The following is a 26,992-nucleotide window of genomic DNA, read 5'->3' on the forward strand; positions in this document are numbered from 1 at the left end:
AATTACTTTAGAGTACCTTATCCAATGGCAGCAGAGTACATACGAGACACTTTCAAAAACTGATCAGATACTGGTTTGTACAGAAGACCCCAACACATTTCCAATGTTCTAGGGCATTCAGAGAATATTGTCTGGCCACAGTGATATTAGGTTAGATGTCAATAACAAAAACAAAGCAAGAAAAGTTCCCCTGAACTGCTGGAAATTAAGTAATGAATTTCTAAATACTGGGTTTTAAATAAAGAATAGATGGCATTAGAACACGTTTTGACTAAATGGCAAGGAAATCAGAATTTTCAGGCCTGGGGACACACAGGTACCAACATGTAAACATTTGTTTAATAGAAGGATGGTTTAAAAACAGCCACACACTCTAGCATCCAAGCAGAAGAATGGAAATAGAATATGTATCACATCACAGACAACAAAAATAAGATAACAAAAGAATAAAGTCCAAGAAGGAATGTGTGTTAGTAAGCTTTCCATCACCGTGACATCACACCAGAGGAAATCAACTTAACAAGAAGAAAATTTTACTTTCTTTCAAGACGTGGGAGTCTTCCGTTTCTGGTTGCTTAGTTCTTCTTTATGTAAATCTTGGTGAGAGTATAGATATTCTTGTGGGAATAGTCCAAAACAGAAATTTCATGAATATGGTCTCTTCCCAAAGTCAAGGAAGACTTCTGCAGACACACTGTAGCAGATCTCACCAATGTGAGCTGCTCCACCCACTTAGGAACTTAAGAGGCTGCATCTTCTGACCTGAACCCACTGCTGAAGAGAGCGAGCTATTGAAATGAAGATATTTATTGTTTTCATTGCTCCTGCTTACTCTGAAGATTATCTGAAGTAGGACACATAAATAATTCTGCCTTAGACACTTGGGTGCTGACATCTGATGTGCTGAAGTCCATGCTTCTTTAACTCTGAGGCTGTATGTTCCATAAAACAAAACAAAACAAAGCAAAAACAAAAGGCAGAATTTACTGCAGCATGGTAAAGGTTCAGATCTTTCTTTGCATGTTAATGTTTTGGAGCAGTTAGGGCGAGTTTCTTCGCACTGACAAAGCCCTAGGTGAAGGTATAGCTCAAAAGGACCTTCTTTGCTCCAGTGCTGTAAGGACAGAGACACCACAAACACAAACATGTGCCTGTGTGTATGCTCACATGCACACACACACATGCACACCTTCATAAAAACATCATCTTAAAAAAGGCCAACACACACACACACAACAGACACACACACACACACACAGACACTGTACACCATATCTAAATTAGTGGTTTCTTAAACTACTAGAAACTTCTAGAACCACTATATTTAGCCACCCGAAAAAGCTCAAAGAAGGATTTCTCTGCAAACAGTCTCTCCTTTCATATTGAAAGGGAAAATTAATAAAGAAGGCCGCATCTTAGACCCAAGACTGCCATTGTGATAGGAGTGCTCATTGTTAAAGCAAAAAGCTCCTGGGAATTTACATCCATGTAACAAAAATTGTTTTGCTAGAATGCTCCATGCAGATCTTTTGTTGCTTTTGTTGTTAATACTTTGTTTAAAAAGGCTTTTTTCTTTTTCACCAGATTTCAGTGGCCTCCCATAAACCCACATTTCCGCATATGCTCTATGATGTTTAATGCTCCATATTGAAGAATGCTTTGCTATCAGTGCTGCCCATATGGGATCATAGCAGGGACACCTCGGCAGAGAATATTATTCTCTTGATACCCGCACCCCAAAATATGGACTTGGAAACTGCCTTGCTTGTAGGGCATCTAATAAAACCTGTACACCTGACTATGCCAGAGGTACAAATGTCCAGGTGCCACAAAGCAGGGTACAACATGAATTCTTTTGATGGCACAATTAGGCTTTGACAACTTCTCTGCAGGCTTGAGCAATGAAAAAAACTCTAATAGGAATAAACTCAACAGAGGCACATTCGAGATTCACTATTGGAGCCAGTTAGGTAGAAGGACGGGCGGATGTTTAGCCGTAGCATAATTTTACTACATTGTCGAGTTTTATTGTAAGGAAGTAGTAAGGCGAAGCAAATTGTATCCGGACACATCGCCAGAGAAGTGCTTACAACAGTGAAAAGCAAAACAAAACAGGAACTGTCTGCAAGAAGCAATGAGGTATTTGGCGAGCACACTACAGAGCAACCATGAAACGGATAGCTCGGGAGTCACCAACAATGGTGCAGAAGAATATTTATTGTGCACATGTTTAGGAAATAGGTAAATAGTTTGGTGGTAAAATAACAGAACTGATAACATTTTGGTATGTGCACATGATTATATGTTCATGTGGATATAATATACATATTCACTTTTGTTATATATGTGGAGCAAAAGACAGAATCTTCGAGAAACTGCTTGACAGTGGAATTGAGCTTACTCCTGAGAAAGAAATACACTGGTATCCATTTTGTTTCCTATTGTCCACCAAAAACGCTTTTGTAATAGAAGTTTATATGCTACGCTTCTTTATTTTGATTCAAACAAATGAATTTTTTTAAATCTTATTTTTTTTTTTTTTAGAAGCAGAGCTTCCTTCTGAGTTATCGCTAGTCAAGAATGTGCCCTTTGCATAAGCGACTCCCAACTCCAACTCCGGGAGAACAGAGTTTTTAAAGGGACAAAAACGCAACTAGGGAGGTGCAAGTCTTGGCGTTACAGGATTGGATGAAAGGGTCTCTAGGGGAGCTGACCTTTAAAATGATTGGTTTGTTTTCAGGTGCCAAGTCTGCAAATGGTCAGGCCTGGCTACCTGGGGGACACCTAACCCCCAGTACCGCCCTGGTACTGCCCTGTGATGTGCAGGTTAGGCTGTAGCAAGAGGGAGGAAGAGTTGGCACAGTCCATGGGCTTTCTTAGGGGCTACATGACCCTTAGTCACAGCCCAAGGTTTATCTGGGTGGCGGACTCCTGCTGGACCACTGCTCTGAAAGAACTATAATCTGCTGATTTTGCCCCAGTCCCAGGAATTAACTCTAAATTTTCGAACCTCTCACTAAAGACACCTTTTCCTTTAAGTTACCTGCAGGTGAGAACCAACATAGATACGCAAGAGTTACTCCTCTTAAATAAGACATGTACATCTTAGAAGGCTCCATTGGAGACGCTTCCGTTCAAAGAGCTGGGTAAATAGATGTAAAGTGAGTAAACAAATTAATTAACTAAAACTAAAACAAAATGGAAACATATAAAAAAAATAATGGTGACAATTCTATCACTGAAGTCGCAGCTTTGAGTATACAGGACTTTCAATATATCCCGCACCATCTATTACCAGGGGTCAGTATACCAGGCTGTGAACCACAACCTTTTTGTTTTTAAAAGACCAATAAGGTGAAGTCATGTCTATAAATAAACCAAGGTAGGTATGCAGCACGTGTGTATGCACGCACGCACACATGCGCACACACGCATGCGCACACACGCATGCACACACGCATGCACACACGCATGCACGCACACACACATGCGCACACACGCATGCACACACGCATGCACACACGCATGCACGCACACACACAGTGGACACATTTTCTCCAGACAAAAAAAAAAATGGTCTTTCCTACAACTTCATGCATCAGGATATGTAACAAATGTCAACTGAAGTGACAGGGCTTAGCAAGACATTCGTGAATTAAAAGGGCAGATGTCATTTTCCAGTGACATGTTCTCTGCTCTCCCCTGTCTCTCTTTGTTTATCCTTCACTCAGTCTATAAGGCATCTGCTCATCTGTTTAGTCTTGGATGGGGCATAAAAATGCAAGACACATCTCAAATTTAGTTTGTCGTTTGCCTTTTTGAAAGATGTGATTTATGTTTATAATAAAGTATTTGAAATGTCACTTAATAGGAAAACAAATGGCAGTAGGATTCCCAGGAGCCCTTAAAAAAGGAAAGAAAAAAGAAAGGGGTTGAAACTTCAAATTGGACATTTTTATCTCACCACTATTTGAGTTACATATTTCTGTTCTAATTTGTAAAAATTATCTCTCTTGATCAATCTTTTCCATTATTTTTTTTCTGAGAAAATTCATCAGCTGGGTTAATGATGACACAAAAGTTTAATATATGCATTAAACATTTAAGTTTTAATATGTTAACATGTCATAGGATGTGAATAATAACAATGTTTTATATATGAAGTGAAAACATATTTTATGTTAGAAATAGTTATAATGCCGAGAAAGTGACTTATATCCATAACAATTTCATTTAAATATTGCTTTAGTTCCCCATCTATCTCAGCTGCAATTTTATAGTCCTTTTAAAAAATTCATTTCCGCGTGACCTCTTTGAGGCTGCAACTTAGTGCCTCTAGCCTCCATATCCAACCGTACGTGGGCTCGCTCCTATTCAATTACCTTTTAACATGCAGAGAGCAGCCAGCACCCAGGTTTGAGCTGCATTTCCCATTCAGAAACTCTTCAAGAATTACAACTTTGGCTCAGTTTCACTGCAATAAGAAAGAAGGGCAAAAAGGAATCTATCAACCTGCTTGGCGGTTAGATCCCAGGGGTAGTTTTTAATATCCCAAGTCTGGGCTCATACTTAGCCCTAGAATGGACTTCAGTGGCTTTATTCTGAAAGGCATAGAAATAGACTATTAAAGGGAACCTTGGAATATTTCTGTGGTTCATATACTATGGAGAAAAGAAGGAGACGGTTGAGTCAGGAAGTCATTAATATTATTGAATAGGATAGTGGAGCCTTCCTTTCTTCACAGATTTTAATTTGATGGTAATTTTTAAGATTCTAATTAGAATTATAGGGGAGGAGAGGGCAATTCTTCTTCTTTGTGAGGATGAAATGACAAAACAAAGAGGTAGGACTACAATGGCTCAAAAGATTCCGAATTTTAAAATAGTCATAAGTCAATACTGCAAGACACCTATTCTAAATCAGATTTGGGGGAAGAGGCATATACTTCCTCTAAGAGAGAAATTTGGCCCTAGTGTCTAGATATGGCACCAATATCTTTGGCTCCAAACTTACACTGCTACAAACTGCCTAAGCCAGGAGAGCGTCTAGTTCCCTCAGAATACAGTCTACATTCTGTAGACCCACACCAAAATACCACGTTATCCTTCCCAAGTGCACACAGTTACTATTTGTCACTTCAAATTTATGGATAAATATACAAACGAACTTTCAAAGAGCAAACTCTTATACCCTGAACTGTTTGCCCTTCAACAGTGGCTTAAAAATTCTGGACATTTACGCTGACACACTATGCCAAGGCATACTATTATATTATTTTATAATTGATGAGGTAGACTATAAATAACTCAAAACCATCTTCTTGGCAGGGCGCTTTTGTAACTGATTCAGGAGTAGGGGACTGTTTGGTTTATTGTATCTTCTTTTTAACTTATGCATAGATCTTAGACATTAGAAGCACATTTGAAAAGGCAAATATATCAAGATATCAAGTTCATGAGGACAAAATAAACAACTCTTAAATATAGTCCCTCGATTATGGAGGTTTACTGTATTTCCTTTTGATGGATTGTTTTGATTGCCATAGAGCAAAAAACTGATGGCCACACTGTAAAGAAATGTGAGGCTAGCCAGGCCTGGTGGTACATGCCTTTAATCCCAGCACTTGGAGAAGACAGAGGCAGATGGATCTTCGTAAATTTGAGGTCAGCCTTATCTACAAAGCCAGTGTAGGACAATCAGTGCTACACAGAGAAATCATGTCTTCAAAAACAAACCAAACCAAAAAGTGAGGTTCTGCTGGCAGAGTGTGTGATGGGGAAAATGTCACAATAAACAACATTTTGAAGCCATGAGCCATGCCTTGAATGTGAGCCTATGATTTAGGACTTCTGGGAGCTCTTTCTTTCACACTGTTCTTTCATGGCGTGACCTTTCAGACAAAGCAGTGACTGACTAGACAAACAAACTGGTGTTCAATAACATTCATTCCTTCATTCTGTTTTGCTTGGTGTTGGCCCTGGGACTTGAACCCAGGGCTTTCTGAATGCTAAGCAAATGCCTTCGCCACTGTTCTGCTTCCCACCCCATGTACTTGTTCTGAAATATGGGCTCTGTCATGGCTGGGCTCTTCAGCTAAAAACATAATTATCAAGGGCCTCATCTTCGTCAATTACTCTTCCAAATTTGCTACGTGGACTTGTTTTGTTCCTTGGAAATATTCTGTATTTAACAGAGTTTTTTCACATATTAGTCTCTTGAATTACTACCCAAAGTGATATAGAGTAAACCTAGCAACTGCGCCCAATCTCGCTGGATTATAGTCATTGACCTGAATTGACTCTTTGTTTATAATTGGAAATAGCAGGGCTTCCACAATGTCCTCGCTGGTTTGTGTCCAACTATTCTTTTTACCACCTCAGACAGTTGGCTGTCTCCAGCCTTGGCCTTTGGTAGAACACACCCAAGAAATATGTGTTAAAAAAACTTTTTGAGGAGAATGTTTTTTTTCCAGATTGTTTTGTAATTCTCAAACTAATCATTCTGTTTTATGATGAGAATAAAAGCTTTATTAAAAAAGCTCAAAAGTTTCTTTTAGAACATGAACTACCCATTAGAAATAATAATAATTCACTTTAGCAATTACATTTGATGAATAAAAGCACACTGGTAATTTTTTTTTCTTAAAACAACACCCAATTGTAAAATTATATGAAAAATAAGTTTAAGGAAAATTCACTAATCAAATTTTAGTTTTCTAAGGCTTGCAAAGTTTAATTAATAATGCAAGATATTTAAGAAATCTAAAATGATGAAGCTTAAAGTAAATATTAATTACACTAACATTCAAATATTGAACACAGGCGTCAATAAGCCAAGCATGAAGAGACCCGTTCCCATTTTGTGGAAAGAATCATAGCAAAGCTTAAAATAGTGCCCTTTCTGTTGGATGCAAACAACATTGACTTTATTCCATGTGTTAATGCTTTCAGTTGTTCCAAATGAAATCCATCTTATCCTCCTGTTTTCCCAGTACTTTGTCACTCACAACCCATTGCCTGGGACTGTTGATTCTGATACTTGTGGTGGTGTTTCACAGCACCACCTCCTACAAAGTGGGGGTCTAGTTCTGTCACAGTGTTTCTATCACTGATCATTGGGCAAAGTTTAGGGTCAGGCTTGCCGTATACCTATAATGTCAAGATTTCTAGAACTTCTTTAGTAAGCCGTGGGAAATTTTAATCACAAATTAAGAAAAAAAAAATTGGTAAAGCAATGCAGTTGTCTTGCAGTATCTGCAGGCATGGGTTCCAGAACTTTCCATAGAGATGTAAGTCTGGACTTGGTCGCATCCCCTGTATAAAGTGGATGAGGGAGGAGGAGACACCGCTCAACCATTAAGAGTGCTTTCTGCTCTCTCAGAGGAGTGGAGAGTCTTCACACCTACATTGGGAAGCTCACAACACCAGGGACTCTAGCTTCAAGGGATTTAGCACCCACACACATGAGCAAACACACACACATACAACCACACTCAGACACACACACGCACACACCGTGCAAAATAAAAATGCGCAGCTCTAAATGTAAACAAATCAAATAAAGCAGTGGTTGCATTTGTTGCACTCCTCCGTGTGTTAAGCCACCCAAATTACTCACATGTATGTGATGTACTTATTTGCACATATAATAATTATGTGCAGTTATACTGCACATTAGTTATACTGCATTGGTTAGAGAATGATGATAGGAAATGAGTCTGTACATGACCCTTGAATGTAAATCTGTTGTTTCCCCTCCACTTTTTATCCATGGTTGGCCAGACCTGTGCAAACATGGATAGGAAGGTCTGCTTCTACTTAAATTTCAGATTCATCAAAGTATCTTTTGAATGTGAGTTGTTTTATAGTCATAAAATCTTATTTTGCCCCCTATTTAAGATAGAATTTGCAATTATAAAGCCAACTTTAATACACGAGACATTCCTCAGTTTTATTACGAATTGAATGTAAAACTTTAGAAATATTTTGTCCTGGACTAACAGTTGACACATGAATTTCCTAGAACAAAAGATGAACATGACAAAAATAAGTTGTAATTCTTATTACAGAAACAATACAAAAATGAGCTAAGGAAGATGATTTTGTTAGTGAAAAGTGTAAGTTTTCCAGTACCAGTAGTGCAATTTTATTTTAATTAATATAAATACTTTAATTTGCTTTAAAAAATCTACATGGACTGGAGAGATGGGTCAGAGGTTAAGAACCTCGCTGTTCTTCCAAAGGTCCTAAGTTCAGTTCCCAGTAACCACACTGAGACTCACAACCATCTCTAGTGAGATTTGGTATGCAGGCAGAAAGCCCTATAAATAAATAAAAAAATCTACATGTATGTGTACCATGTTTTCAGCAAATAAAGGCAGACATAAAACAAGCACATGGAAAAAAATCAAAGACTTACAACAAAATTAAGATACATTGGTATAAATATAAAGAAACAAGAGCAGACTATAAAGCATTGGCAAGAGATGCTGAAGCATGTCTAAACGAAGAGGCACACCCTTTTTATTAGTTGGCAGACTCACTATTGGTACCATGATTGGTACCATGATTCTCTTGAAGTTAATCAGTAGCTTTCCTGAAATAATTTATCCCAACACATTTTTGTAACAACTGAGAAGCTGAAATATATGTAAAATAAAAGTATGTAAAAATGGCAAAAACAAGTTTCAAGACGCTCAAATGTGAAGTTTTATGCTCCCCCTTTTGTAAAGCATGCAATACAGACTATGGTCATCAAAGCAACATGACATTAGCATGAGGGCAGACACAGACAAAATGGAACAGAATTGAGAATCCCCAAATTCCATTATATTTATGGTCAATTAATTTTCAAAAGAGCAACAAAGCAATTTAAGATGATTTTAGATAATCTTTCTAACAGATGGTACAGGGGAAATTGGGTATCTATTTAACAAAAGATAAGTTTATTCTATTGTATCAAATTATATACAAAATTAACTTAAATGGATTTAAATCTTTATATAAGAGCTAAAATTATAAAATGTTTGGAAGAAAATATAGAAGTAAATCTTTGTGACCTTCAGTTAGATTAAGATTCCATAATTATAACATTAGGTGTTTGTGATAAAAGGAAAGGTCATGATGATGAAATGGCTTTCATTAAAACACAAGGGTTTATGTGCCAAAAGTCGTCATTAACTTAATAAAAATCTAAGCAACAGACTTGGAGAAGATATTTACAAACTAAAAGTTAATAAACTCTTTGTAGGTGAAATATGTAAAGATGAATATTTCAATAGAAAAAAGTCAACTTTAAAATAATCAAAAAGCTTTAAATAGACATTGGCTACAAGGATTTTATAAATGGAAAGGTGTTTCATCAAGATGACTCATAGGTGAGATACAAACCACTCTCAGACACCAAAATTACTATCATCAAAACGCACACACACCATCAAATATTGGCAATGAAGTGACAGAGCTAGGGTCCTTGTCTAGTCCCAGAGCAAATGATGATGAGGCAACTTCTTCAATGGCTTCTAAAAGCTGAATTATTAGATAATAAGAAACTTCTCATCTGTCTTCACCTCAAGTTATATTCAAATACACACAAACGTACATAGTTTAATCCATCAGTATTCACAATAGGGTAAAAATTGCAACAACTCAAAGATACTTTAGTAAATGGACAAACCAAATGTGCCATAATTATGCACTCAACAATGAAACAATTACGTTGCAAATATATCTTAGAGTATGGTTGAACCTCTGAAACATCATTGTAGAAGCCTACAGAAACAGGCATTTCAGTGCTTTCCTGAGGATGCAGATGGTAGCAGGTAGTCAGAGAAAATGGGTACCAGAGTGCCAGAGATCTTTAGCTAAAGGAAATGTACAACCACTGAATTCTGGGATGAATAATATTGCATATTTTTATTTAAAGTGGGTAAACTCTTTGGTTTGAAAATTAGACGTTAATAAAGCTGTTTAAAATCGCATAACGGAAATTCCAGGCTCCAAATGCACCACATTTTATCAAAATTAAAATAAAAAAATCATTTATAGCGACAAAAATATTAACAAGTAACCCAAATGTTCTACACATGTAATTGATAAATACCAAAAATAAAATTGATCTGCTGTACAGGATAAGTTAAGAATAATTTATGATGCTTAAGTTGCATAAATATGAAAATAAACATAAATCCATACTTAGAAGTTTAAATGTAACTTGAATGAAGTAAAATTCAAGATAGACACTGGCAGAATATAGATACGTTCTAAAACTTTACAGCTGGCTATTCTAGTCATGGTTTGTATGCGTATAGTTAAGCTAGAGGCTTCAGACGCATGCCATTTCTATAACGTGGTTGGTCTGTAGTGTTAGAATACTTAGTTTCAAACTACGTTAGATTGAATAAAGCACATTGTTTAATGTAGGATGGATTGTGTTATGGACCTTTTTTTTCTCTTACATGTGAACAATTTTGTATCAACTTTGTATTAATAGCCCAAGTACTGCACTCAACCCAATTATTGGTAGGAAATTGCATAAGATATCCTCAAACTGGAATGATGGACTGTTGTGAGTAGTCTGATGTAAGCGCTGGGAACAGAACCCTGGGTTCTCTGCAAGAGCCATCACACCAGCAACAAACAAACAAATTTTTTAAAACATATAACCTGAGAATTATATAGATCTGCCCTTTAGAAAAATTGGTATTTATGATTCCTTGGTGCCTTGAACCTATTTTGTGCTATAGAAAAGGAAAAAAAAAAGGATTTTGCTTTACAATAGGGGATGGAGAGAAGACACTGATTAGCCAAGACATGCATGAAAGTTTGTCATTATATTCACACTTATTTCTATTGCCTGATATTAATAAAATATGTGGTCAGTTCCTGACCTCAGCACTGTCCTGGCATGTGTTGAAAAGAATTAGAAAAACTGATTTAAGTAGATACTTTCAACTCTAAGCCAAAACAATCCCAACATTTCCTAGGTGCTATAAAACTCATTTGTTTGTATAGTCCTGGGACTATAGCATGTCTGGTTTTCACATATAAAGACACTGTGAAGGAAAAGTCACATCTAGGAAGCAGGGTCACAATTGTTCACTGGTAATCTACCCCCTCCCTCAATGCCATGCGTGGTAGCATGACACCAAGCCTCATGGCTGACATTTCTGCTTTACTAGCTTCTCCTAATTAAAACTCATGTTGCATTGGAGACCTGTGGCACCCCGGACACCTTCTCTAAATATTTTACTCTTGGCCTGAAGACATTGTCAACCTGAGCAAGGAGGAGCTCTAAATGCTGTTGATCTCTGCCCATGCTCCCTGCACTCATGACTGCTTCCTGCAACAAATGGGATAAGGAGGAGAATGTGAGACACGGGGGCAGGTGGTTCTTCCTGGCATTTAAACGCTGTCCAAACATAGACAATGCAGTACCACAGGTTGCTAGGCCATCCTTAAGAGGCTGAGGTCAAGGACAGCCTGCAAGTGGGCAGCAATTTAGCTAATGCAGCCGACTAGAGCCCTAGAGGAGAACCCACGAGGCGAAAGCCAAACTGGTTACAGACACTGTTGAGTGTCCAATTGGCCAAGAGGAGAGACTAGGTCTCCAGTTTTGCACAATTCACTTGAATGATTCCCTTCATGGAGCAAACCAGTTCGCTCTCACTTACGTGGAATGTTATCCTGAACATGGATTTCTCTGACCTGGACACAGTATATCTGCCACTGATAGACATACAAAATGCCTTATCCAAATGCCACTGTGTTTCACAGAGCACTGCTTCTGATTCAGGAGCTCACATCACTGCATAGAGAGAGCCCGGATGTTGGGACACTCCCTATGACCCTCAAGCCTAGCTTGATGGAGGGCTTAAACTCTACTACCCTGCAGAGTCCACATTCCCTTTGTGAGCTGCCTATGATATAAACCATGTCCTTAAAATGCAGCAGAGTATATGTGTGTATGTATATGTATACGAAATCAATGTAGCTGTACATTAATTTAGTCCTATATATCTGTTGTTCTCTGTAGAGCAGCTTCCTGAGGAGTGAAACCTTCCTGCCAGGAGGGAGCGGAGGCTCCCCAGGGCTTCAGGAGGTAAGCAAAGGTAACAAAAGGTCACATGTCTGATACAACAAGAACCCTGGGGCTCCTAGGTAGCAATATAAAAAGAAGTAAATCCCTGCAGAAGAAGGTAACTGACCATCTGAACTTCAGAGAAAAGGAGGTATTCCTGGTGTTGAGCTGTCTGCAAGCTGTGCAGAGGGCTCCAGGCTGCCTCTTTCATGACTCTTCCCCCAGGCTGGAGATTGGGGTGGGGGGTAATTTTCTGTGACGCCCCTGGTTTTGAGACATCCGTGCTTTTGATGCTCCCGCTTTTGATCCTTCCAAGCGGCCCCTCAATCTACTGTTTCACCAAGTTGGACTTGGGTATGTTTACTTTAGTCTGTCCTTTCTGGGGTGAAGGCTGTGTCTACCGAGAAAGTATGACACACAACAGTTGCACATTGAAAATTTAACATTTCATCATTTAAAAGATTAGAAAGAAAAAAAAAAACTTGTCAGTGCTAAGAATGTTTGTAACTTTTCTTATCGCTGTATCCTAAATATTAGTGCAGTATAGCAACTATGCGCATAGTACTTGCATTGTATTTGATGTTCTAGGTTTTTAAGAAATGATTTAAAAGCCAGGCGCAGAGGCACATGCCTGTAATCCTAGCACTCTGGAACGCAGAGGCAGGTGGATTTCTGTGAGTCCGAGGCCAGCCTGGTCTACAAAGTGAGTTCAGGACAGCCAAGGCTACACAGAGAAACCCTGTCTCAAAAAACAACTCAACGACAAAAAAGAAATGGTTTAAAATATACGAGAGGGTATAAATAAGGTTTTTTTTTTTCAAACATTGCAATTATTTACAAGAAATTTGAGCCTCTCAGATTGTGGAGCCTAAAACCAGGCCCCCATGGACACTGAGAACAGATGGTCTCTTTTACTGGTTCTGCTGTTCAGGTGGAACCTTTACTGGTACAGCCATTTAAAAGGCAGGTACATTTTTTAAATTTTTTATTTAACTTTTATTAATTATACTTTATTCCTTTTGTATCTCCCCATAAGTCCCTCCCTCCTCCCCTCCTGGTCCCACCCTCTCCCCCTTTCTGCATTCATGCCTCTCCCAAGTCCACTGATAGGGGAGGTCCTCCTCTCCTTCTTTCTGATCTTTTTTTTTTTTTTTTTTTTGTTCTTCTCAATGCAGTTTATTCAGGAACCTTGAACAATCCTCGGACCCTGGGGAAAGCCAGCCCACAGCTTAAAATAGCCTCTGGGTAGCCAACCCCAGCGTGCCTCGTGGGCAATGCAGATAGGTCCACATATGCGGAAGCAAGCCAGATCCTCAGCCTTAGCCAAATGTGGAGTTGTTTGTGACAGAGAGCACTCACCATCGGGAAGGTGGAAGGCGGAAACCAGCTCCATCTTTAAGGCGCGGCATTACGCAGCTCTCTACAGTTCCCCCTTTTTGTACATTTTAACTGGGAAAATACTAAAGTGTATTGGACATTACCACTGGTTCAGCGTCTATGTCAAATTGGGCTGGGACAGCCTGCTGGATCCAACTATAAGGAAAGTGATATGAAGAGATGAAGGGACAATGTAACATCACCGTCCTCCCAGAATGGACTGGTATGATGGACTGTGGCTCTCGGGGTTACAGGTATCACATTAAGGGAAGGATAACTGGACATGTACAAGTCATGTGTACCGAGTGATTGGGAGAATGGTGAAGACATCAGTAGTTAAGAGTGCAGCCATCCCTGGCTCTAAGTCCAAAGTGGAGTTGCCTTCTGTGCCTTCTGAGCAGAGCCCTCAAACACATCATGAGACGCAGCTGCCGATGCAACCTTAGTTGCTTTTCTCCGTTTGTTTAACTCCTTTCTTTCACCAAATTTCTTCTTACCATTGTTATTGTTATCGTCAACAGCTACCAGTCTCTAAAAACTTCATGGGGCTACCAATTAAGGTTTGAAGGTTTTCTACATTTTATCTATTATAGCACACTCAATGATTTTTGTGTGTGCGCGATGTGCATTATTCCTCTAATAATAATGCAGGTATTATTAGCTATAGCAATGAGAATAACAATGAGTTGCCTGCAGCAGTTAAGTAAGTCTATGGGGGTTGAGAACATTTGCCTGGATTAGAGCTTAGGTATTAGCCCGGCTGCCTTTGTTTGAAAGACCCGAACTCTCATTGCCTTATGTACCGCTTCAAAAGCAAGCAGCTTCCAGAGAGCTGGGGATAAGACGGGAAATTCCAACTGATGAAACAGCAGTCAAAAAAGCTTGGCAAGATGACAGCTTTCTAATTTTTAATATTTAGTCTGCAGGAAGCCAGGATGGCCATCTAACTTCCATTCTTTGCTCATTCTTTGCTCTTTTCATGACAATTTCATTAGTCTGTTTCATACAGATCCCCCAGTCTTCCTTCAGCTAGTGTCACCTTCTGAACTTGGCTTATTTACAAAAGCAGCAGTAGTAGTAGTAATAATAATAATAATAATAATAATAATAATAATAATAATATCAGCACACACTTAACTTTGTACAATAAGGAGATGGAATGAGACATGGCAAGCCTGAGGTGTGCTTTTAAGAGAATGCTAAATTTAGAAGAATGCCTCAACCTGCATCAGCCAACAAGCTGTCCTTTCTGGATTTTCCTGCATCAAAGGACGATAGTTGTAGATCTTCATGCTTTCTAATTAGAGAACCTTCCAGGTTGTATCATCTCCTGAGAAACTTCATGGAGAAGAACTATACATATTTAAGAAGATGGTGTGAGGTCCATGCCAAAACACAGCACTTTAGAACTATCTTCTAGTAGGTAATGTTGAAGGCTTCACTTTTCCCATAGAGTTATGCAGTGTGTTTGAAGAAAACAACCTCTACAGGCTGGAGATGGCTTCCCAGTTAAGAGCGTGCAGAGCTCTTGCAGAGGACCCAGGTTTCATTCCAACATCCATATGGAAGCTCAGAAACTTTTCTAACTCCAGTTCCAGCGGCCCAACAGAGTTTTCTTGCCTCTGAGGGCACTATACGTACTTGGTGCACACAGGTTCAAGCAAGCAAATACTCATGTGCACACAAGAAAAAGAAATAAAGCTTTAAAAATATTTCTAGAGCATAATCACCCTTCTGCTATGACAGTGTCCTGGGTAGTGGCCTCTCTGCATTCTCGTGTTTTTCATATGACTGTGTTTTGGATAGCTAGCCTCTGTGCTTTCTTGTATTTTTCAAAGCTGCCAAGTGTTTTATCAGAGTCCATGCTGTGAAATTTCCTATTTTATGTCCATCTCTTTTCTCAATCTCAATTGTGTGTGCCAATTAATTTCCTGAGTTGGTAAATTACTGCCAGATTTTGCCCTATTTAGAAACATTTTCCATTGGGTGGGCATGGAAATAGACACACTGTTAGCACTTTAGCCACTAAAATTTCCAAACCATTTTCAAACACTGAGAAATCAGACACTCTCTTGAACCAACAAGGCAGTTTTTCCTAAACTGAATAAAAAGTTCTAGGAAGAGATTTAGGTAAGAAAATTACAACTTACACATCAAAGGTATGTTCTTCCTATCAATATAAACAAAAAAAAAAATGGTTGTTCAGTTTGATTTGCAAATTAAATCATTACTCCTTTCATTAAGAGATTTCTAGAAATAATGTATTCTTGTAGTGGCTGCAAGACTGTAAGGGGCTCTTCCCAACAGTTGTGTCATCAGGAAAGATTGACATGTTTTTTGTTTGTTTGTTTGTTTGTTTGCTTTATGTGTCCTGTTCAGAAGGTTGATATCTATTTAAATGTGCCAATACAGATAAGAGAAATCAAGAATAAGAAACTCAGACTAGGATGACAATAACTGACAAAGTAGGTTTGTTTGTGGTGTTTTAAGTCTAATGATGTCGTAGAACATATAGTTCTTCAAAATAAGGTCTTCTTGGATTATGAATGGAGTCCTCTCCTTGCTGGAGACAAAATAGCTTTTCCCCATTAAACTTTTAGGAAAACTCAAACTTTCAGTCTTCTAAAAATCATCCCCAGCTGAGCTCCCATAGGCTACTGTGTTCTGAGAAAAAGTTTTCCCCTTGTACTACCTCTGTCTGTTTCGTGGTACTGTTGGTCAGCTGAAGCATGTCTCCATTTCAGTTTTCCCATCTGAATACCAAAAATAATAATGTCCATTTCAATAGCTATTATGGCAATTAATTGGTATATGTAAAACACTATGCCACATAGTTCAGTAAACACTAGCTAGTTAATAGTCGTGTCTAATGAAATGACTTTTTTTTTTAAATCTCAAGTTACTTCAAGCTTTCATAGCACTGGCAGTCACAGTGGTTTTCCTGTCCCATGGTCTATTCCTCAGTCATGTGGAAGAACACAGGGACCTGGAAACAGCTTGTTCTGAGACAAACCAGCTCTTCCTCATGTCTGAACTGCTGACCTTGTACAGAATGCCAAGCCATTAGACATGATCTCCCATCTCTTAAGAGAAAAGAAGAGTTGTGGGTATATGTTACAGGAAAGCATGATGCCCGTGTGATATGATCCCCACAGACCCTGCACCTGGGTGTAACCAGGAAACAAATTCAAATTATTTCAACATCCTGTTTATGCTTACTTATGATTTCTCTAACTGCTGCTTTCTCATTCATTGGGTTTAAAGTGTGGGACATCCAGTCTTTTGCCTGAAGACGAGGACAAGAACATAAACTACTTATTTTCTAATGGAGATACCAAGACTAGTATCCATTTGTCTCTCATCAGAAATGAAATAATTATTGATGCCCATATGTCTTTTTTTTAATCAAAGCATTTTATTATAATAGAAAAGTGGCCATTTAATAGTTAACCTTGTTACTTTAAACAGAGTCTTGTGTTTGATCCAGATCAAGGCTCTGGGTTATTATTATTATTTTTATTAATGTATTGTTTAAAGACACATGAGTTGCCTGTGAAAGCCCCTAGGCTCTCTGTAGCATCCTAAATATTTAATTCAAGATTATAATTCCAGGCTTGAAGATTCTAAAGTAACCCGGCCAGACAGAGATCTGTATCATGACATCTGAACACACTGTGCTCCCAAGATTTCCCTTTGTCTCATATCAAGTTCATTCTTCATGATTCTTTCAAAGATCTTAATACAGTGCTTAGCATGTACCAAACACTTGATAAGTTGATTTTTGTTGTTATTCTTACCAAACAAGTTTTAAATTTCTCTTTCTCGTGTTTTTTTTCTTTCTCGCTCCTTCATGTCTATCTTTCGTAGTTCCATTAGCCTTTTTGTATTCTATGTGCTTAATTTCTTAACTATTGTTTTTTTTTTTTCCACTTCTTAGGCCATCAATTATTTATTGCCTGCCTCACACATGTCTTTCATTGTGATAATCCCTGGTAACCAAAACCAGACTCATCTGTGTTTTTGTATAAATTGCATTTTGGTAGAAAGGAAAGACATTCATCTAATAACTGGGGAAAGCATGAACAGTTGCTCATGCAATGAGCATTACAGCAGAGGGAGGCATAGGCCCTGAGAACAGGGAAGAGAGAAAAATGACCTGAGGAAAGGATAAAGGGAGGCTTTCCTAAGTGAAGGATACTTAATCTGGGTGCTCAAGAATCAACTACAGTTATCTAGGTGAGAGTATGAGAGAATACCACACCATAAGAATGGACAGTGCTTATCCAACGCCATGACAGAAAACACATAAACTTGAGCTCCTCAAAGATGAGCTAGTATCCCAGAAAGCAAAGGTCAGCAAAGAATACAGAGAAAGTGTCTAGCGATGATATGGCTGCCCGTTGTTTTTTGGTAAGCAACGCTGGAGAATAAAAGAGTGACGCGGGTAAATTTTTTGAAACATGGCACCTGTTAGGAAGACAAGCTTTCAGAATGCTTTGGAAGGGAGGTAGGGTGGAAGTAGATAGACCCTAGGGAAACCTACGATAGCCATCACTGAGAAAAAACATGGGTGTGGTCCAGACATTGAACTGGTACAAGGGAATCAGCGGGGTTTAAGAAGGAGAGTGTCAAGAATTACTCGGTTTTCTGATAGGGAAAGGTAAGATGACATTTTTACAGGCATGCTGGGGTGGGCAAGGACACGTTCATGAGTTCTAATTGAAAGGTGTTAGTTTTAGATGGCATTGAGTTCCCAAGAGAAAATGTTAAGTAGATAAGTTAATACATGGTTCTGGAAGTTGAAGAGATCTGGGCTGAGTGGGTAGTCTGAAAATAATCTGTAAACACAAGACAATCACAAGTACAGAAGCACTTGGAGTCAGAATATGAGAAGCCTTAAAATGAACATTTTGTATTTAATGTAGATTAAGGTAAACTTGAAGACACAAAGTGGGCTAAAAAAAAAGGGAAGTAAAACTTAAGATAGGGTTTAAATACCATGAGATGAGAAATTTAATAAGTATTTGAAGGCAACTGAAATGTCTTATATAAAACAAATGGAAATTTATTTTAGATTTTATGACCCAGAAGTCATTGTAATGAAAGCAATTACAGTGGTACGATATGAGTAGCCGTATGAGTAAATTAGACTCTGACCTAACTTAATCCTTTGTGAAGTGTGACTATGAAGTACAGAAAGCATGGAAGCTAAGAGCAGAAGAAAAGTTAATAGGATGAGCTGTCTAAGGGGGATTGTTGACGTCACCTTAACATGACTAAAAGCCAGAAAGGAAGTTACAGGTGACAGAGAGAAAGATGTAAACAAAGGTAGGTAGAGAATGGGACACTGGGCTAGAAAGTCTGCCGGTAAGTCTGAGATTCCTGGAGATGGAATCCACAGAAGAGATAGAGAATCATTCTTACATACATATTTTTGAAATCCTGTAGGCCAGGTGTAATTACTAGAGGTATAGAAACTTTGCTATGGGGTCTCGAAGGGAGAAGGTCCTGCACCTCGTTGCAACTGTCCAAGTGTGAATTTAGGTGGTGGCATCACAGGATCAGAAATTACAAGGAAGAGGCTCTTAGGTGATGGGGATTCTGGGTAATCTAATCTAACCTTCTTGCTAAAGAAGGAAGGGGTTAGGGTGAATCTACAGTACCTGTGGGGCCGTGACTTCTATACCAGCTGGAGATTGGAGGTTTTAAACACTACAGATTTAGCAAAGTTATTTTTAGAACTGGAGTTTATGAAAGAAAATACACAGGTATTCAAGTTGACCAAGCTGAGACTGAATCTTTGGCAGGTAGGAAAAATGACCTTCTTGAATTTAGCAAAAAGAAAATGAGGTAACTACAAAATGCATGCCAAGATAGGCATTGTATATCTTCGTACTGAGTTATGTATAGGCATAATAATGTCCACCATTTTTATATTTGATATAGAGGCAAGTCAGAGTTCCCTGACTCATCCAGCACACTACGCTCATGAGAAGCTTGTATCTTTGGAGATTGAACAAAACAGATGGAACAAATATATATATATATATATATATATATATATATATATATATTGCACCACCTTCAAAAGGAATATTGAAAAATTCAGAATGCATTGTATTTCTATCTGAGCTGCTCTCCTAAAGCATGAGTACACTGTGGGAGGATATTATAGGCAGGGTAGACTGTGGAAGCATTGAGCGTGGACACTGAGGAAGCTGGAGATCCTTGAAAGTGTGTTATTCTCTCTTTCTTCAACACAGATGTGCTGAATGAGACTCAGTGCATTCACACATTCATAGAAAATTGGGACATAGGTGGGTAAACAGCAGCTTAATTAGCATGATCCCCTAGGTAGGTCTAAATGATCTATTTGTGTCTGGTTAATGAACTATTTTAGGGCTCAGGATAGAACCATGTCATCTCCAAAGGACCCATTGTTATCAGAGGGACAGCACTTTTTCTTTAGATTTTTCTTCTGGCCGAAGAACCATTTTTTAATGCATCTTTATTTTGCGAGGAAAGGGTCACATTTGTTTACATGCTATCAGATACTGCCAGATAAAGGAAATGGTTCCTTGAGTGTGTGCCTGCACATTCAACAGCATGGCCATTTTAAGTGGTCTCATTTTACTTCTTACGTATATGTGGATGGTGCATAGCATCATTTCTCCTCATCAGTGTGACTCGGCTATGAAATAATAGTCATTTTCTGTACTAGGTGAGGCTGTTGAAACCTGGCTTGGCACTCTTTGGTGTTAAAAGCAGTGTGGTCAAAGTCAGCTTACAATAACTCTGTGTTTGAACATTTACCTCATTATTGTTGCCTCTTCTCTGGTGACGGGGGTTAGTAGCAAAGCTTATTTTTATCCCTCTCAGAATTCGTATGAATAATAAATCCTCATAAGCTTTCATAAACAAGGTAAGTATTACTCTGAGCCATGAGTGTAGGGAACAGAAGAAACAAAATACAACCACATACCAGTCGCTGATGCTAACTGTAATAACACAAGCAACTGGTTTTATCTCGAGAATTCTCTCCACTTTCTCGACCTAAATGAAGACGCATTAATAGGAAAAGAAAAAGTGACCTTAATTCCTCCACACAAGGCTCTCACACTTTCCTGTGTGTCTCATACGTGTGAACTCAGCAAGTCTTCCCGATACTAGCGCAGAGCAGCCAGGGCTGGGAGTGAGAGGTGGTTCCTACCTCCAGAACAAAGGGTGGACATGTATCTAGCGACTCTTTAGCATCTAATTTCCAGAGTTTACCACAAAACAATTGTGTTGACTATTCCTCTAGCACCTTTCAAAAGTATTCAGACACCAGTATGAGGAGGCTCATGCCCTTTGTTAAACACAAAGCCCTTTGTCTTTAAACCAGAAGCCCCGTGCCTTTTCCCAGCATGCGTGAAGTCACAGTGGGCTAACTGGTCCACTTTTAGTAGATGAAAAATCTCCTCCCTGTTGGGCTTCCTCACAGCCCTTCCCGGTTGAGCTGATCTGCTGGTTTCACGATTCTTTTCTATGAGTCTTTGGAAATCGCTCTGGTTATGTGTCACCACAAATATGTAAAAAGTTCCACCGATGAGAACCATGATCACCCCCCAAGATAAATGTGTCTAAGTATATGTTGTCCTTTAAAATTTTCAATATTGTGCCTGGGAACCCCAGTGTGGGAATAGTTAGAAGTAATGTCGAGGCCTTGAAAAATCTGAAATCTGGTTTGTTTGTTGATTTGAAACATAAGCTCACCACTGAGAGTCATCTGGAACTTCCTGGTATAATCTAGGCTAGACTCCCCTGTGTGGTCCAGGATTGATTTGAACTCAAGATCCTCCTATATCTGCCTCCTAAGCACTGGTAGAAAATAGTAAAATGTGTAAAAAAATATAACTGTATAGAAGTTTTTGTTATTAAACTAATTGTTTAACAATCTTCTGGAACTTTGTTTCAAATTTTCCTGATAAGGATATGTCTAAACATCAATGGCGTTTCACCTTATCTTTGTGCTTTTGTTGCATGTTCTCATGGTCATGTGACTTTAAAGAAAAAAAAAACAGTACCTACTGTATCACTCTAGACTCCCATCATGCCTCTCAAAAGCATCAGTCACAAGCAAAAACAAAAACAAAAACAATCCCAAATTAACTGCATCTTGTCTTATTGCTCAACAGCTGTCAAAGGATTGAGAAATATGTTTTGGATGAACTGGTAGCATTCCTTTTCCTCTTCCCATCCCATCCCACACAGTCTGCAGCTCTTCACTGACCACTGATTGATGTCAGTGTGAAAACTCTCAGACAGTAGACAAGAAATATGTCATGGGCTTTCTGGTTCTTCAAGCTTCTGTCTAGGAGCAAAGCCAGCAATTCCACACACTCAGTCCTATTCTCTTCATGAATAAAGAGAAAGCATAGGCTGTTTGAACTACAAAAATACCTACTCTAATGAAGAATGAGTAAGGCTTGGCAGCTAGCGAAAAAAAAAAAGACAAAGACTGGGGCATGCCGGGACAAGGACGAGTTGTGAGTTATTTCTCTGTCTTCTTCTTGTGTTTTTTCATAATTGGGACAGGGATCTGGCAGGACAGTAGGACAGCTGGTACACAGGATACAGCCTCACACTTCAAGCAGAGTAGTCCATCAGCATCTTATTAAACACATATTTATTGGTGGTCTGCAATGGTACTGTTGTTGTATTTGAAAGGCTGTCAACTTTGTGGAGAAAACAACAACAACAAAAAAGCAAGCTACATGCAACCTTGTCCTCCTTAATCATAATGTCAAATAAGAATCAAATCCATACCCATGGAATTAACACATGCTATTTGAACTTTTTAAAGCAAATTAAGTCCTAGTCAGAGTGTATGAATATAGACTGCCTAAAGGAGATGATATATAAATTGAGAAATGGAGGAGAAATAAATGTTAGGCTAAAAAAAATACATGATAAGTGTTTATGAGGCAAAGATCCAGGTTACATACATGCTAGAATGCAGTCCCATAGCAAGAAAAATATGACTTACATATATGAGCACTCAAATAGACATGCATTTATAGAATTTCAATGATAGATGATAAATATAGATGATAGATAATAGATAAATATGTGTATTGTGTATATATATATATACATATATATTCTTTATAAAGGTGGAGCTACAGGAATTATCTCAGCAGACATATTTTTTGAAACTCATTCCTATGACCCAATGTGGAAATCTCTAAGAGGGCGGGAAACTGAGAAACACAGGCAAGACTCTGGCAGAGGGAAAAGAAAAACTTGTTAATTGTAGCAGTCAAGGAAATACAACAGATAATTTTCAAATCAGGGCTTCTTAGAATAAAAACAGAGCTTTGATCTGAAAACACATACATTCACACATCAAAGGCTGCATTGCAGAGAGGTGGGCACATTTTGAAGCATGTTCAGGTTAAGATCAACTATTGTATGCCCCAAAACTAGACAGTGAGAATGTGCCTTGTCCAGAAAGTTTGGTATTAGTATGAGCAAAGATTACTCTAGGTCATCTGGAAAGGCTCAGTCTATCTGGATACTTTTGGTTGGTTCTGTGTAAGTTTCTCCAGATGGCTTTATCTGAAACAAAAGGGAACTTTGAAGATATTTCAAGTTAAAGAAAGGGACTACTGCTTTTCTCCCCAAAACTTGATTGTCTAATTTTTGTGGAAAACAAACAAAACCCTTCTACTTTTTTGTTGCATTTACATTCTGTTTCCTTTTACTTTTGTGCTATGGTGAAAAGAACAATGAAGGGCTAGGGATTTGGCTCATGGGTAAGAGAGTTAGCTTCAAAGCATGAAGAGCCTAGTTTGAACGCCTAGAACCCAAGTAAAAGCTAGGCATGGCTGCAAGTGCCCATAACCCCAGCATTGAAGGGTAGAGACAGGAGGATTTCAGGAGCTCATTGGCCAGCCAGCCTAGTTAAAATGGCGAGCCTTAGGAGGGAGACACCCTATCTTAAGGGAACAGGGGAAGAGTAATAGGCTATCACAGGGCATCTCTGTCTGTCTGTCTCAGTTTCTGTCTCTGTCTGTCTCTGTCTCTGTCTCTGTCTCTGTCTCTTTCTCTCTCTCTCTCTCACACAGGTCTTCAACTTAGGAATCATAAAAGTCAAGATTGTGTTTTGACATTCCCAGTCACAAGTTTTGAGGAATTTATTTTAATCAATCATCATTTATTGATTTTGTTTTTTTATTATTTATGAAATTCAACTAACACATACCAACATATCGATCCTTGTAAATGGTAACAAAATATACTGTGATAGTTCTGTAATTGTTTGCATTATGTATTTATTTTTTTTAATTAATACTACTGTTTTATTCTTGTCTGAAATCTTATTTACACATTTATCTATTTGCCCATTTACTCCTTTTAAAATTGGCACACATAGTCATACGTATTTATTCTATGAAGCCTACATAACATGAGGACTTCAACACACTTTGGGTAAGTAGAAAAGCATCTCGTAGAAAGCGTCACCTGGCTTGACTGCAAACCACAGCGCAGCTTCAGCGCGCATGTTCAGAAGCCAGGGATGTTACATGAAAATAGTCTCTAGATTCTAAAACGGGACCCTAGACCCAGCACAGGTTGCTGAGATTCATCTCCTGAGAGCAATGCGTATGCTCATCTGTGGGCTCCATCACTTAATTTTTTTCATAGATGGAAAATCTCAGTATCAGATAAAGACAGAGGATTGGTTCCCTATCATTAAGTTTTAGCCCCAACCCCACTTCCTCCATGCTTTTTAGGCCCTGCTTCACACCTCTGCATAGCCAGCTGGCTTCTTGGCAGACTCTACCACAGCAGATAGAAGTTGATGACCAAGTTGGTAGAGGGAGAAGAAACTTTTCTGTAGGTTCAGGCTGATTTCTTCTTCCCACATGTTGCTTCTGAGAAAGTTACCCTAGCAACAACCTGTAGCAGTACTTTCCTGTAAGCCTGGCTGGGTAGAGTTTGCAGCTGCCACGGCTGTCACCTCTGCCCCCAGAGCCTTCCTCCTAGGCTGTAGTTTGGAAAGATTCCCACGTCCCCCGTTTTTAGCCCTCATTCTTTAGGTGGTGGCTGCTTCCAGAAATTTTGTCTTGGGGGTAACTTTAGTATTTGTGTTTTTAGTTACCAAACTAACCACTTATGCATGTCCATCGGTTATTAAATTTTCTGTGTATGCCTGACATACTTTCTGCTTCCAGGGAAGACAGGGAGAGACACAGACTTTACAAATCTCGAATATACATTGACTTCCCATTTGCTTACCTGTACTTTTTATTTTTTATTTTTTTGTACATCTAGAGTCATTTGGAAATGGAGACTGAGCCCAAGACTTTATTATAAATGATCAATAACTACTGAGCTATGTCACCAGCTCTGGAGCTTAGGTTTACATATGTGCTGCTCTCTCCAAATGCCGATATTTACTAACATTAAAATGTTCATCTGTTCTCAAGTCCTGCAAGGAGACGTCAGCTGGGGGTTGATGTCTTGGGGTGTTCATCGAGTTTTGACCGTATGTCTTGGGCTTCAGGTGGATTATGTAACTTACCTCACACTAAGACTGTGAGGTAGAGATGCAGTGATTAGCACCATTTTATAGTATATAGAAAAGCTTGTATAAAAGCTTTTGACATGCTCAAGGTCGGAGCTGAACAAACTGGGTTTGAACCCACACATTTCATGCTCTAGTTTGACTTTCCTGTGCTCAACTATTGGACCTAGGTGATGATTTCCCCCCTGAATTTAGCTTAAACTGATAATGGAGCCAAGCTTAGGGGGTCAGAAGAGAGCTCTCTTTTGAGATCCATAGCCCATTTTAAAAAATGGATATTTACTTAAATTTTGTTCCTTTTTTTTTGGGGGGGGGTTGTTGTTTTTGAGCTTTCGTGTATTCTGCAGACCGATCTCATTCAGATGAGTATCTGGCAAAGATTCTCTCCAACTCCATAAGTTCTTTTCTCATATGATTGGTTGTTTCCTTTGTTCCATCGAAGCATTTTGGTTTATGAGGATCCACTTTTCAATTACTTCCTTAGGCCGTAATTTCTGAGCAATGGAGTCCTGTTCAGAAAGCTCTTTGCCACACCTAAGCCTCGTAGGCATGGATTATGTTTTGTTCTCATAAATTCAGCATTTCATATTTCACACTGAGGTCTTTAATCCACTTGAAGTTGATTTTTGTGCAGAGTGATAGATATGAGTCTAATTTCATATTGTTCTTCATGTGTGGATATATAAATAAAAGGCTGGAGTTTCAGGGGGTTACAATTAAATAATCCCTATAGCTGTGATCATTTGCTAAGGGTTTCCTTTTGGCAGCTATGATGCTAGATAAAGTTACATTGTACAATTTAACCAATAGTATATATGCAAGTGAATAATTTAAAGTGTATAGGGAGTTAGTACATTTGGTTGTTTTCATTCTCATTTTCTTGTATCTGTGCTTTAGCAGCTCAGATACAGTAATTGTGAGGCAGAAGTTAAACATGACGGGCAACTCAGAGCAGCGTTTCCATTTCCCACAGACAGCCTAAGTCCTGTTTCCTGTTTGCACGGCCTTATCCACTCTAATAACCTCTGGTTCCAGCTTTAGCCTGAAATGGCGATTTAAAAGACAACAAAAGTCTCAACTGGAAGATGATACTAAGATTGATGTAGGACTTGGGCATCTCCAATAGGAGTTGGGAATGCAGAGCCTGCAGAACGCCTGTTGGTTCCTGGAAGATCTGTCCCCTGATGTTCACATTGCTCCTTCCTTGAAGCCACAGTTAGGCTGTTCCCTCTACATCAGGAACTAAGGTACCGGAACATCTTCTCACATGGGCACTCTACCAAACTCTGCATCCTTAAAAGACCTTGACTTCATTCTACTATCATTTACACAGTGGTTTAATCCCATCATCCATGGGGGCTTTTCTAGGGCCTCACCAGGCTCACTCCATGAGAAGGAAAGCACATGACACTACAAACCTAGTCAAAAGCCTGTGGGAGGGGAGGGTGTGGGTCCAAGGAGGGTGCATCCCTACACACGTGTTGTCAAACTGCCTTCTAAATAAATTGAAGTTGAATACCATAGACTCGCTGTGGCTCTCGGCCCGGGTCAAAGAAACTCCTTGTTGCAAAGGGTGGATGCTCACGGCGAGCCTCATACCTTGATAAAGTGCTGAGAACGAGGGACTGATGAGGGCCTGTCTTAAGTGGGATGTCTATAGTACTCACCCGCCTCTCCAGCTCTGAAAACATCACAGAAGAGAGGGTAAAAAAAGGATGTAAATGATGTGGCTTAAAACCAATCAGACATAGCATTGCAGTAGCACCGACTAACACACAGCAGCCATGGATGCCTGAATAAGGTTTGACCTTCCAATGTTCAACCAAGGATAGGGGAGGTATAGAGTCCCCATCCCTCCCTAAGGAGCTAATGACTGTTAGTGGCTTCAGAGGAAGAGTGTCATTTTCTCTAATAGTGCAGTCACTCATTGACTAAGTGGAAAGAAGGGAAATAAGGTCAATTTAA

This window comes from Meriones unguiculatus, chromosome 19 (assembly GCF_030254825.1).
Source record: "Meriones unguiculatus strain TT.TT164.6M chromosome 19, Bangor_MerUng_6.1, whole genome shotgun sequence".
Classification (NCBI taxonomy): Eukaryota; Metazoa; Chordata; class Mammalia; order Rodentia; family Muridae; genus Meriones; species Meriones unguiculatus.